The sequence below is a fragment of the Alosa sapidissima genome, chromosome 1 (assembly GCF_018492685.1).
Source record: "Alosa sapidissima isolate fAloSap1 chromosome 1, fAloSap1.pri, whole genome shotgun sequence".
Classification (NCBI taxonomy): Eukaryota; Metazoa; Chordata; class Actinopteri; order Clupeiformes; family Clupeidae; genus Alosa; species Alosa sapidissima.
The window spans coordinates 7,022,215-7,036,384 of NC_055957.1; the positions used below are offsets into that span (position 1 = coordinate 7,022,215).

Sequence of the window (14,170 nt, forward strand, 5' to 3'; positions counted from 1 at the left end):
TATTATACTTCCTTTTGTATGGCTTGAGTATTTGTGTAGGGAAGCAGACCGCCCCCTGCATTATCTCTGTGTTTGATGGCTGTGATCTGGTTAGCACGTACTGTATTATTGCCTGATGCCTCAACTTTTGATTGCCTGTAATGCCGACACCATTTGATCCCATTCTACTGGGCCTATTATAGCGTGCACATCATTACTATAAGGGGCATAGCGTCATCATTACTATAAGGGGCATAGCGTCATCATTACTATAAGGTGCATAGCGTCATCATTACTATAAGGGGCATAGCGTCATCATTACTATAAGGGGCATAGCGTCATCATTACTATAAGGTGCATAGCGTCATCATTACTATAAGGTGCATAGCGTCATCATTACTATAAGGGGCATAGCGTCATCATTACTATAAGGGGCATAGCGTCATCATTACTATAAGGTGCATAGCGTCATCATTACTATAAGGGGCATAGCGTCATCATTACTATAAGGGGCATAGCGTGCACATCATTACTATAAGGTGCATAGCGTGCACATCATTACTATAAGGGGCATAGCGTCATCATTACTATAAGGTGCATAGCGTCATCATTACTATAAGGGGCATAGCGTCATCATTACTATAAGGTGCATAGCGTCATCATTACTATAAGGTGCATAGCGTCATCATTACTATAAGGGGCATAGCGTCATCATTACTATAAGGGGCATAGCGTCATCATTACTATAAGGGGCATAGCGTCATCATTACTATAAGGGGCATAGCGTCATCATTACTATAAGGTGCATAGCGTCATCATTACTATAAGGGGCATAGCGTCATCATTACTATAAGGGGCATAGCGTCATCATTACTATAAGGGGCATAGCGTGCACATCATTACTATAAGGTGCATAGCGTCATCATTACTATAAGGTGCATAGCGTGCACATCATTACTATAAGGTGCATAGCGTGCACATCATTACTATAAGGTGCATAGCGTCATCATTACTATAAGGTGCATAGCGTCATCATTACTATAAGGGGCATAGCGTGCACATCATTACTATAAGGTGCATAGCGTGCACATCATTACTATAAGGTGCATAGCGTCATCATTACTATAAGGTGCATAGCGTCATCATTACTATAAGGGGCATAGCGTCATCATTACTATAAGGGGCATAGCGTGCACATCATTACTATAAGGTGCATAGCGTGCACATCATTACTATAAGGTGCATAGCGTCATCATTACTATAAGGTGCATAGCGTCATCATTACTATAAGGGGCATAGCGTCATCATTACTATAAGGGGCATAGCGTCATCATTACTATAAGGGGCATAGCGTGCACATCATTACTATAAGGTGCATAGCGTCATCATTACTATAAGGGGCATAGCGTCATCATTACTATAAGGTGCATAGCGTCATCATTACTATAAGGTGCATAGCGTCATCATTACTATAAGGGGCATAGCGTGCACATCATTACTATAAGGTGCATAGCGTGCACATCATTACTATAAGGTGCATAGCGTCATCATTACTATAAGGTGCATAGCGTCATCATTACTATAAGGGGCATAGCGTCATCATTACTATAAGGGGCATAGCGTCATCATTACTATAAGGGGCATAGCGTGCACATCATTACTATAAGGTGCATAGCGTGCACATCATTACTATAAGGTGCATAGCGTCATCATTACTATAAGGTGCATAGCGTCATCATTACTATAAGGTGCATAGCGTCATCATTACTATAAGGTGCATAGCGTCATCATTACTATAAGGGGCATAGCGTCATCATTACTATAAGGTGCATAGCGTCATCATTACTATAAGGTGCATAGCGTCATCATTACTATAAGGTGCATAGCGTCATCATTACTATAAGGTGCATAGCGTCATCATTACTATAAGGGGCATAGCGTCATCATTACTATAAGGTGCATAGCGTCATCATTACTATAAGGTGCATAGCGTCATCATTACTATAAGGTGCATAGCGTCATCATTACTATAAGGTGCATAGCGTCATCATTACTATAAGGTGCATAGCGTGCACATCATTACTATAAGGGGCATAGCGTCATCATTACTATAAGGTGCATAGCGTCATCATTACTATAAGGTGCATAGCGTCATCATTACTATAAGGGGCATAGCGTGCACATCATTACTATAAGGGGCATAGCGTCATCATTACTATAAGGTGCATAGCGTGCACATCATTACTATAAGGGGCATAGCGTCATCATTACTATAAGGGGCATAGCGTCATCATTACTATAAGGGGCATAGCGTGCACATCATTACTATAAGGGGCATAGCGTCATCATTACTATAAGGTGCATAGCGTCATCATTACTATAAGGGGCATAGCGTCATCATTACTATAAGGGGCATAGCGTCATCATTACTATAAGGGGCATAGCGTGCACATCATTACTATAAGGGGCATAGCGTCATCATTACTATAAGGGGCATAGCGTGCACATCATTACTATAAGGTGCATAGCGTGCACATCATTACTATAAGGTGCATAGCGTCATCATTACTATAAGGTGCATAGCGTCATCATTACTATAAGGGGCATAGCGTGCACATCATTACTATAAGGTGCATAGCGTGCACATCATTACTATAAGGTGCATAGCGTCATCATTACTATAAGGTGCATAGCGTCATCATTACTATAAGGGGCATAGCGTCATCATTACTATAAGGGGCATAGCGTGCACATCATTACTATAAGGTGCATAGCGTGCACATCATTACTATAAGGTGCATAGCGTCATCATTACTATAAGGTGCATAGCGTCATCATTACTATAAGGGGCATAGCGTCATCATTACTATAAGGGGCATAGCGTCATCATTACTATAAGGGGCATAGCGTGCACATCATTACTATAAGGGGCATAGCGTCATCATTACTATAAGGTGCATAGCGTCATCATTACTATAAGGTGCATAGCGTCATCATTACTATAAGGGGCATAGCGTGCACATCATTACTATAAGGTGCATAGCGTGCACATCATTACTATAAGGTGCATAGCGTCATCATTACTATAAGGTGCATAGCGTCATCATTACTATAAGGGGCATAGCGTCATCATTACTATAAGGGGCATAGCGTCATCATTACTATAAGGTGCATAGCGTCATCATTACTATAAGGTGCATAGCGTCATCATTACTATAAGGGGCATAGCCTCCTCTCTCACTCCCCCTCCATCACCCTCCTCTCTCACTCCCCCTCCATCACCCTCCTCTCTCACTCCCTCTCCATCACCCTCCTCTCTCACTCCCCCTCCATCACCCTCCTCTCTCACTCCCTCTCCATCACCCTCCTCTCTCACTCCCCCTCCATCACCCTCCTCTCTCACTCCCCCTCCATCACCCTCCTCTCTCACTCCCTTCTTTCTGTTTTTCTTCATTGACTCCCTCCTCCTCTCTACTTCGCCTACTGCTTTTTCCATTTCTCAACAAAATTTAACGCGGCCAATTTCAGCTGTCTGCCCGCAAAAAGCCCATATATGTTAACTACAAGCCATAAACTTACCATACTGTGACAGTGCACTATGGTGTGTTAGTGTGTGCGCGTGTGTGGGTGTGGGTGTGTGTGTGTTTTATAGGGCTCCTGGAAGGCTGAAATATATACTGCTTCAGCTGCTGGTCTGATAGTTGCTGAGGAACAGGGTCAGGGGGAGTTTGATGGGACTTTTTATGTAGCAACAGACAGTATTATGACACCAATGGCCCTGTAAGCGCGTGTGTGTGTTTGTGTGTCTATGTGTGTGTGTGTGTGTGTTTGTGTGTGTCTATGTGTGTGTGTGTTTGTGTGTGTCTATGTCTATGTGTGTGTGTGTGTGTGTGTGTGTCTATGTGTGTGTGTGTCGCTCTAATTACGATGGACTGCATGTGTGATGAAGCCTACAAAAGGCTGAAATGATGTTGGCATCCTCTGTAGTGCCTAATTTACAGGAAATCAGAAGGCGGGGTTGTGAGCCCTGAGACACTGTCAGATGATACCACCAACACCACCACAATTACTCTCCGTTTTTGAGAGAGAAGGGGGGGGGGGGAGCTCTATACACATGGCAGTTTTGAACTGGCTAATGATTCTGTGGTTAATTAGTGGCATCACTGAGTTGATGGAGTGAGAAGACTGTTTGAGATGAACACATTCTCATCTGTCAGGAACAGGGTGTCTCTTTGGTCACGTGGGAAACTGAGATGCCAGTCAAACCATTTCCACAGGCCTTTATACCCAACAGGAAAAAATGGATGCAGAAATTGGGGCATAGACTTTTGGGGCAGCCGTGGCACGGCTGAAGTGCCCTTGAGCAAGGCACCTAACCCCTCACTGCTCCCCGAGTGCCGCTGTTGTTGCAGGCAGCTCACTGCGCCGGGATTAGTGTGTGCTTCACCTCACTGTGTGTTCACTGTGTGCTGAGTGTGTTTCACTAATTCACAGATTGGGATAAATGCAGAGACCAAATTTCCCTCACGGGATCAAAAGAGTATACTTATACTTATACTTTATATATACTTATATATATAATTGCTAAATACATTAAGCCAAGGCAAGCTGATACTGTGCACTTGAGGTCGGATTTTAGCCCAGATTCAGGCGGACCTCAGTAACTTCAGAATCAGGTCGAATTCCCATTGAATGTGTTGCCCAGTTAGAGCAGGCTCACAACGCCAGAGTAGAACATGGAAACATCAATGTCAATCAACGTCAATAATAATAATAATATTATTAATAATAATAATAATAATGCTTTTACCCACTATACAGTGAATTTCAGCCTCTCCCATCAGGCCGCAGGTACAAAATGACTGTTTGTAAAACTAAAAGATACAGAGGCAGTTTTGTTCCCTCAGCTATTAGAATGTTAAATAGCACTTAGGCTACTGTTACATGTAGATTAGGCTACACACTAACTTATTGACTGCCGAGCCCTCTTAACCTTAATGTATGTATTTATTTAATCTAGTTTAGCTCTTGTATCTGCTATGATGACTTTTATTTTGCATTTTTATCTACTGAATTTTTATACTAATAATATTCATGTATATTTTCTATTTATATTCCTAGGTCTAGAGCACTGTTGTCACTGTTATGTCACTGTTTTCTGTCAATGTCGTTTAATGTCATCTATGTGTGTGTGTAAGAAACCCACTCTTTTGACCTGCAACCAAATCTACCCTTGGGTACAAATAAAGTTACCTTACCTTACCTTACATTATCACAACGCTAGAGTAGAGCATGGAAACGTGGACGTCCCATTGGACGTTCTGTCCACTTACGGACGTCCCAGTCTCAGTCCCAGTGGATGTTTTGTGGGCTTGTAGTGTGAGCACAGCAATCATGACGGCTGGAACCATTTAGAATGAGTTACATGGTGTACACAACTGAGTTACATGGTGTACACAACTGAGTTACATGGTGTACACAACTGAAAAATCACTAAATGTCTACTTGGCTTTAGTGAATGTCAATAATAATAATAATAATAATAATAATAATAATAATGTTTTTATTATTATCATTATTATTCTGTGTTATTACCATGTGTAGAAATACTTTCACAAACCACTATTTGTTTAGGCTGTGCTTTCTTTTGGCCCAATATGAAATGAGGCAATCTCCCCAGCAAACACAAACACAAAATCACAGATTATGCAGTAAAGTGGAAATGATGATAAGGGTTGGGATCAAAACAATGTTTTCCCCAAATAAATTCCAATTATAGGCAATCACCATGTTCAGAATGCTTAGAGTGATCAATTAAAAGTTTGTTGAGGTGAACTGACAACAGTAATTTCTGTAGTTTACAGATGGCCATATTAGACAGAGAGAGAGAGAGAGAGGAAGACAGGGTGGAGAAATTCAACAGAATAAACCCTATAATTACAAAATAATTCCCAAGTACCAGGTGGTTTCACTTTGACAATCATTTAGGCTACCATGCAATTAAAAACACCTATAATTAGCATATCTGTGCTAATTAGGTGTAATGCTGAGTACTGGTCTCCGTTTCCATCACCATGACTTTGAATAATAATAATTAAAAAAAAAAAAAATCAGAAAATCATTTTCATCCTTAGGGAGACAGGAAATCATTTTCATCATTAGGGAGATAGGATCTGTTTGAAAGTGGTTCCACGGGGAGATTCAGATGACAGAAGTCGGATGGAAACTTCCAGAATCCTCCAGAGAGTTCTGTGTGCTTCTCATTTCAGCTCCTAATGAAGACTTGTGTGAGGAGAGGAGACACTGGAAACTCCATGACTTTTTTAAAGGGGGGGGGGGGGCAGCGTAAAGGCCTGCTTGAGAGCTCCTATCAGAAATGCCAAGAGAGCCCCATCCCACGTCACGAGATCCCCCATCTGGAAACGTGCAATCAGCCGCCTTCTGCCATCTGCTCTTAGTGGAGAACATCTCAGCTGTTCCTTTCCTTGAGTGGCCTTCACAGCCTTCAGAGCGGCCACCATGGGTCCATCTCAGGCCAGCTCCATGCTGCTAACAGAACTCTGCCCACATGGTACATACGGCCCTCGCCCCGTAGAGGAAGCGCCAGTGGACAGTGCCGTGGCCTCAGGCCTCCGGGGAGCTTTTGTGTGAACAGAACAATAGATGTGGGGGAAAGGCTGGAAGGCCTCTTTAGCTGCTATGTAGGGTCTGCTGAGAGCTGTGCTTCCTGCTGAATTTGCTGGGTTAAAATGTGCTGGGTTAAAATGTGGGGGGAAGAAGCATTGCAATCAACCTACCACCATGCTGCTCTGCTGAATGCGCTGGGTTAAAATGTGGGGGAAAGAAGCATTGCAATCAACCTACCACCATGCTGGTGGGCTGTTGCCTAGAAACCGTGTTCTTTTGCCCCCCCCCCCCCCCCTCCCCTTTTTCCAATGCCCCTCATCAGAGAGCAGGTGATGGGTGCAGGAGCAGATTTGACTTGGTGCCCCTGAGGCAGTTAAGGGTGAAAATGTGAACTCTAAAAAGGTGTAAGAACAGTGTAAAATGGATCTGCTGTTAATTAGGAGGAAATGAATGAGATCTCCAGGAGAGGTTCACGCTAATGAATGAATCTGTTCTCTCACTAAGGGCACACACTGTCCAGAGACTGTAGAATTAAAGAGGTCTGCAAGGTGGTGGTGGAACCTGGAAGACAACTGGTAAATTCAATGTATTCCCAGTCATTTTGCCCAGGGTTTGGGTTCTACAAACACCCCTTCCGTTGCATAACCACCACCTTGAGGATGTGCATCGATCAAGATCAAGTTATGAACAATGCTTGGGCATCTATACAGAACAGATCGAAATTCATACACAATGAAATGTATTGATAGTCAACTCTGTCCACTGGTCACACAGTGATGACACAGCAAAAAGCTATATCATATCTGTGCCATTACTGCATTGATATTTACAACAAACAACAAACAAACTTGGAATATTCAGAACTAAAATGAACCATGAATGAATCAACATATGACTTCAACACAACATAAACACACACACAACAGACACACACACACACACAGACACTTTGAATTACAACCCAGATAACGAGCCCTCTGATCCTGGCTCTCAGCGCCACTCCACCTCCATGTGTGAGGTCAAGGCCTCTCTCAGTGCCAATTAGGTGGGTACCAGCTCACCCACAGCACGCCATGGCCCCTAATAAGCAGCCATGTGTGAAGGCACCGGGTCCTGCCACCTCCCCAGTATCTCACGTCCAGCTGAGGTGAAAATAGGCAGCAGTCACCGAGAAGAGACAAAAATAACACCAGCCATGTTGAACATGATGGAGATGGTGATGACTTGAACTACTATCAAAAGATGCAAGCTCTTCAGTTTTCATTTCCTCTCATGATTGCATGTTTGGCCTGTTCGGCCTCAGAAGCAGAAAATGTCAGTGTAACAAATGTAGACAATTTGTGCCGAAATTAGTGAAGAAACTTGATAAAGACATGCATACTCACACACACACACACATGAATTCTAACTGCAGCAACATACTGACTAATGTTTAATTTGGTTAAGGATACTGCTAGGGAACTAAAAAAACTGTTAACCGTGCATCATGAAGCTTCATCAGTGGCCAGTGTGATTCTCTCACACACACACATTTACACCAAAACAATCCAAAACTGCCTGCTAGGAAGCCATTTCCTGAATAAAGGATTAAGCACACCAGATTAAGAGTGTGTATCCTGCATGATCCTAAATAGGCCCCTATGTTAACGTCTCAGCTGCCTGACTCTAATAGGCCCCTATGTTAACATCTCAGCTGCATGACCCTAATAGGCCCCTATGTTAACGTCTTTAACGTCTCAGCTGCATGACTCTAATAGGCCCCTATGTTAACATCTCAGCTGCATGACCCTAATAGGGCCCTATGTTAACATCTCAGCTGCATGACCCTAATAGGGCCCTATGTTAACATCTCAGCTGCATGACTCTAATAGGCCCCTATGTTAACGTCTCAGCTGCATGACCCTAATAGATAGATAAATAGATAGATACTTTATTGATCCCTAGGGGAAATTCAAGGTCACAGTAGGATACAGACAACATACACATACACATTCACTAACAGCAGAAAAAGTAATTAAAAGTATATCATATAAAAAACACAACTAAGCAATAAGGGCTGTAGAAGATAAAGAATATACTAAATATACTAAAATACAAATTATACTAAATAAAACTTAATATAAAATCAATTCTAAAAAACAGTATCCACATAGTGGGTGATTAATCAATCAGGTGCGCTTGCAATGACTGAAGCAGGGGCTGAGCCTGTGGTCCTCTGTGCATAAGGTAAGGTAAGGTGCTCTTTGTGAATGAGTGTCATGGTGATGGTGCAAATGGGTAAGTCAAACAGTGCAAGAATAAAGTCTATATATCTATATATAAATAACTATATTAAGAAAGGTATAAGTGTGGTCACAGTTCGGCTGTGGCATGGAGGGAGGGGTTGTGCATATGTGCTAATAAAGCACGCAAACAGTGAGGCAGAAGACAATGGTAAAGTGGCTAGTGGACAGACAGTTCAAGACATGGAGGTGGTGAAGAGGCAGACAGACTATGTGGAGAAGTCTATTTCTCCTCTTCCTTTAAGTGATAGGCCCCTATGTTAACGTCTCAGCTGCATGACTCTAATAGGCCCCTATGTTAACATCTCAGCAGCATGACTCTAATAGGCCCCTATGTTAACGTCTCAGCTGCATGACCCTAATAAGCCCCTATGTTAACGTCTCAGCACCACACCTTTACGTGTCCCTCTGAAGCGGACTCCATAGTCATGAGACTGGCCTTTCCAATCTTCAAAAGGCCTCTGAAGCTCGTCTCCTCTGGGCTCTTGAGGACGAGGGAGGACAGGCTTCACCAGTTGATCCTTCAACTTGAAACGTGTGAAATATTCTTTGATGTCAGCCCCAGCTGCTGCTGCCACCGCTCATATGGGGGGGGGGGGGGGGGGGTGCAGTGCAAAAGTATTCTAATATGTTGAGTATTTTATTGCACCGCTCATATGAGGGGGGGGGGGGGGGGGGGTGCAGTGCAAAAGTGTTCTAATATGTTGAGTATTTCATATGGGGGGGTGCAGTACAAAAGTGTTGTAATATGTTGAGTATTTTATTCAAGGCCGTAGGTTTGGTCTCAGCTTTGGTGGGGACACATCCCCAACTCATGCTGTCACGATACCAACATTATTGTTTCAATATTGATACCAAGTGAAGAATCTCGATGTTGATACTTTTGCGATTGATCATTCACATCAGTGGCGATTCCAGACTTTGATTGATATATATATTCATATATATATGTATATATATATACACATTCATACATACATTCAGGCATTTATACATATATATTATATAAACTTTATATATTTTGTTAATAATTTATATTATTTCATGATCTGCATAATTACTAATAGCTAAACATATTTAGTACTTTGAATACATAATATTGTGTGTGAGCACTTTGGGTTGCATTCTGTGCATATAAAAGCTCTATATAAATAAAAGTGACTTGAGTTGACTTGGTTCAAATGTTCTGAATGATGACTGAATTTCCTCAAATCATCTCTCCTACCTCGAGAGAAGAGGTCACCTGCTTCAACATGTTTTGTTTTGCTTTAGTGAGTTCAAGTGCTCCATATTCCTGTATTTAGTGAGTTCAAGTGCTCCATATTCCTGTATTTAGTGAGTTCAAGTGCTCCATATTCCTGTATTTAGGTTAATACCCTGCCGGTGATGCCCCCGACTGTACTGTGGGAGCACACAGGACAAGTTACAAACAACAACGATTCCCGGACTTCGGACAACAAATACAAACAACAGCGATTCCCGGACTGCAGTTCTGATTAATCTTTACATATTAAACAAACCAGCCATTGAAATTTTGTGAGATAAGGGTAGGCATGGCCTACTGGTTAGGGCTTCGGGCTTGTAACCGGAGGGTTGCCGGTTGGATCCCCGACCGGTAGGAACGGCTGAAGTGCCCTTGAGCAAGGCACCTAACCCCTCACTGCTCCCCGAGCGCCGCTGTAGCAAGGCAGCTCACTGATCCGGGTTAGTGTGTGCTTCACCTCACTGTGTGCTCTGTGTGTTCTCTAATTCACGGGTAGGATAAATGCATAGTCCCCCTTTAAACCTTTAAGAGTTATTTTCAGTGTGCCAGTGAAAAGTATATGACCACCAACCACATACCTGCACGCCTCTTTTGTAAGCAATGCTACGGGCATGCTGAGACATTGAGGTGGGGTCAGTTCAAGGGTGGACATGGCACACAAGGTGATATTTCCCCCGTTGCCTAGCCCAAGAGCCCACCTGTGATGTTGACAAGTATTTGTGGCCAGATCTGAACAGAAGGCAGGATCCATAACCCCCCCCCCAGCCACACACACACACACACACACATGCAAGAAAAGAAAAGAAAAAAAGTTTTGTTCTTTTGCAATAGCAATTTTCCTTTTTCTTTTTGTTTTTACTTTTGTTTTGTTGCTTTTGTCGTGCGCATTCAGGGAAAGAAGCTGTCCGTGGCCCTGAGTGGTTTCCTGTTTGTCCGGGCTGCGATGCATCTGAAGCGCCGTGGAAACCGCTTACCATTTCCATTTCCACTGGTAAGATCTATAAACAATCTGTAGCAGATCAACCTAATCATTCATCCGAGTGGTCAAATAATCAGGGAGGTCTGCCAATTAGAAATAATTGTATTTGTTCCATTTCATTCAATAACTCTTTGGTTCAAGCTAAATTATTTGAACAGGGGATAAGTTGCAAATAAAAATCAAAGCATGGGCAAAGCATGAGTCTGAATTTACTTGAGGAATTACATTCTAGTAGTGACCACCAAAATATTGGTTCACACTGTCAGATATCTACTGGCTCATTTTATGTGTGGGTTTGTGTTTGTTTTTATGTGTGTGTGTGTGTGTATGTGTGTCTGTGTGTGTATGTGTGTGTGTGTGTGTGTGTTGGCCAGTGAGGGTAAATAGAAAAAGGGATCAGGCCATGTATTGACATTTCTCCAGTCTGATTACCGTGGCAACATGCTGTTAAATCCTCTCACCTCACTAAAGATGACAAACAGCTTTACAGAGATAGCCTGAGACTAAGCAAACAAGGCAGTAACACACACACAAACATACACACAAACACACACACACACACACACATATACACTCGCACACACACACACACATACACATACACACACAAGCACTAACACACACACACACACACATATGCACATACATTTACACTCACAAGCACAAATACACACACACACACACACACACACATATACACATACATTTACACACACAAGCACAAGCACAAATATACACACACACACACACATTAATCAATCCCAGAGGGCAGGTATGTCTTTCTCTCCTTCTGGATTCCTCAGTTATTATCTGATGCCACAAAGGTTAATCTGATTGGCTATCAGCGGCCAATAAAAAGCGAGCCGGAGGGATTACATTGACAACAGTTGAGAGAAAAGGCCGTGGCGAGGGCGCGCGTTATCAGTCCTCACACAGGGAGTTGGGTTTGCCGTCGCTCTGCCAGGTGTGCAGGGGGTGTGTGTGGAGGCAGGCAGGAGTCGCAGGCTTGTTGATAAGCAGCAAATCGCCTCTCTGACTTCAAAGCCCAGCAGCACTAATCTGTGTCCCTCTGACAGAGCAGAACAGGGGGAGCAGGATGACATTAGTCTTTACACACTCCGCTGGATACACACATCTCTGGGGTGTCTGACTACACGCACACACACCACACACACATCTCTGGGGTGTCTGACTACACACACACACATCACATACACCACACACACACACACACACACACATCTCTCTGGGGTGTCTGACTACACACACAAACACACACACACACAAACACACACACAAAAACACATCTCCCTGAGGTGTCTTACTACACACACCACACACACACACACACACACACACACATCTGTCTCGGGTGTCTTATACACACCACACACACACACACCACACACACACACACATCGCTGGGGTGTCTGACTACACACCTAACACACATCCCTTGGGTGACTTACTACACAGTATTACAGTCAAACACACACACACACACACACACACACTCACACACATAATCATGGCACACTACTACAGACAAACACACACACACAAACCCCTGGAGAAATTATTCATTCACAAGAACCACTACAGAGGAATGTGTTTATGTTACAGTACTATGCACACTCACACACACTTCTAGGTAGAGATTGCATAATACACAGCATTACACACACACACACACACACCGCTACATACCTGCCCCCCCCCCCCCCCCCCCCCAAACATATAGTTTTCCTTTCTTATGATGTTGGACTCCAGGGCTTCACAGTTCCCCCAGCGGTGTTCATAACCCCACTAAAATGACTTGTTCCATTACTGCTTCAGGTAGACACACACACACACACACACACACACACTTGCACGAGTGGTGTTGTGCCACAGAGTGTAATGAAGCCCTCCTCCTCCATCTGTCTCCAGTCGCTGATAATGAGCCAAAGCTGTCATGTTTACTAAACAAGGAAGGAGGATGAGAAACAGAGGGAGAGAGAGGGAGGAGGAGAGAGAGAGGGAGGAGGAGAGAGAGAGGGAGAGAGAGAGGGAGGAGGAGAGAGAGAGGGAGAGGAAAAGAGAGAGGGGGAGGAGGAGAGAGAGTGTATCCACAGTCACTGATACCAGACAGAGAAAAACCTTGACCAGGTACAGACTAAGCAACCACAGTCTGGCTATCAAGAAGAGCAAACACAAGCAAACCTGGCTGCCCAGAGAAGACAGGCTGTGTGCCAACTGCAACCAGGGTGCCATAGAAACATAGCTACACTTCTTGGCTGAATGCTGCCAATGAAAAGAAATAAGAGATCAATTATTTCCTACATTCAGAGAAATGCACCCAGACCTTTAAAACTTTAAGGATCCAAGTCTGATAATATTATTATGAGAGGAACAAAAGAGAGCAAGAGTCACAGCAAGATTCATAGATGCTTGTCATAAACAAAGGGTGTCACTTCATCAGTGAAGCACACAAAAAATTCCAACATATACACACACACACACAAGCATACAGTACATACCACACACACATTTACATGCACTCCCATCCACACAATCACGTACCCATGGACACAGAGCAGGCTTGTGCAAAATTCCAGAATTGAATTGAAACTGGCTCTTAAATTCCAATTCAATTGAGGTAGCAAACGGGAAGCAGAATTGCAATTCGAATTGTGCACAACCCTGACACAGAGACACACCCACGCATGGACACACTGACACACACGCACACACACATGATGTTTTGTTTTCTTTATTTTACATACTACTACTTATTTGTACAATAAGAAATGCTTTTGTGATGCCAATAAAGCTCAATTGAAATGAAATTAATTGAATTGAGTAAATGAGAGAGTGAGAGAGAGAGAAGGAGAGAGAGAGATAGAGAGAGAGTGAGTAAACGAGACTGAGAGTGTCTCCAGTCTGCTGCGCCTCTCTGGTGAGTTCTGTTCTGCTCGGTTGGAGAGGGAGCCAGGGGAATTCAGCCGGGAACTCTGGGAATGTCGGCATTCCGGATCAGAGGAAGAGCCAGAGATTCCC

General features: G+C 43.3%; 1 long non-coding RNA gene across 1 annotated transcript in view; it reads left to right on the forward strand.

Annotated features, from left to right (window-relative positions):
- LOC121709549 overlaps window positions 1–11,270 on the forward strand; it is a 36,503-nt gene extending 25,233 nt beyond the window's left edge. Inside the window, exon 3 of the long non-coding RNA XR_006031977.1 lies at window positions 11,045–11,270. This is a non-coding gene — a long non-coding RNA (uncharacterized LOC121709549). The remainder of the gene's footprint in view (window positions 1–11,044) is intronic.
- Window positions 11,271–14,170: the final 2,900 nt, after the last annotated feature.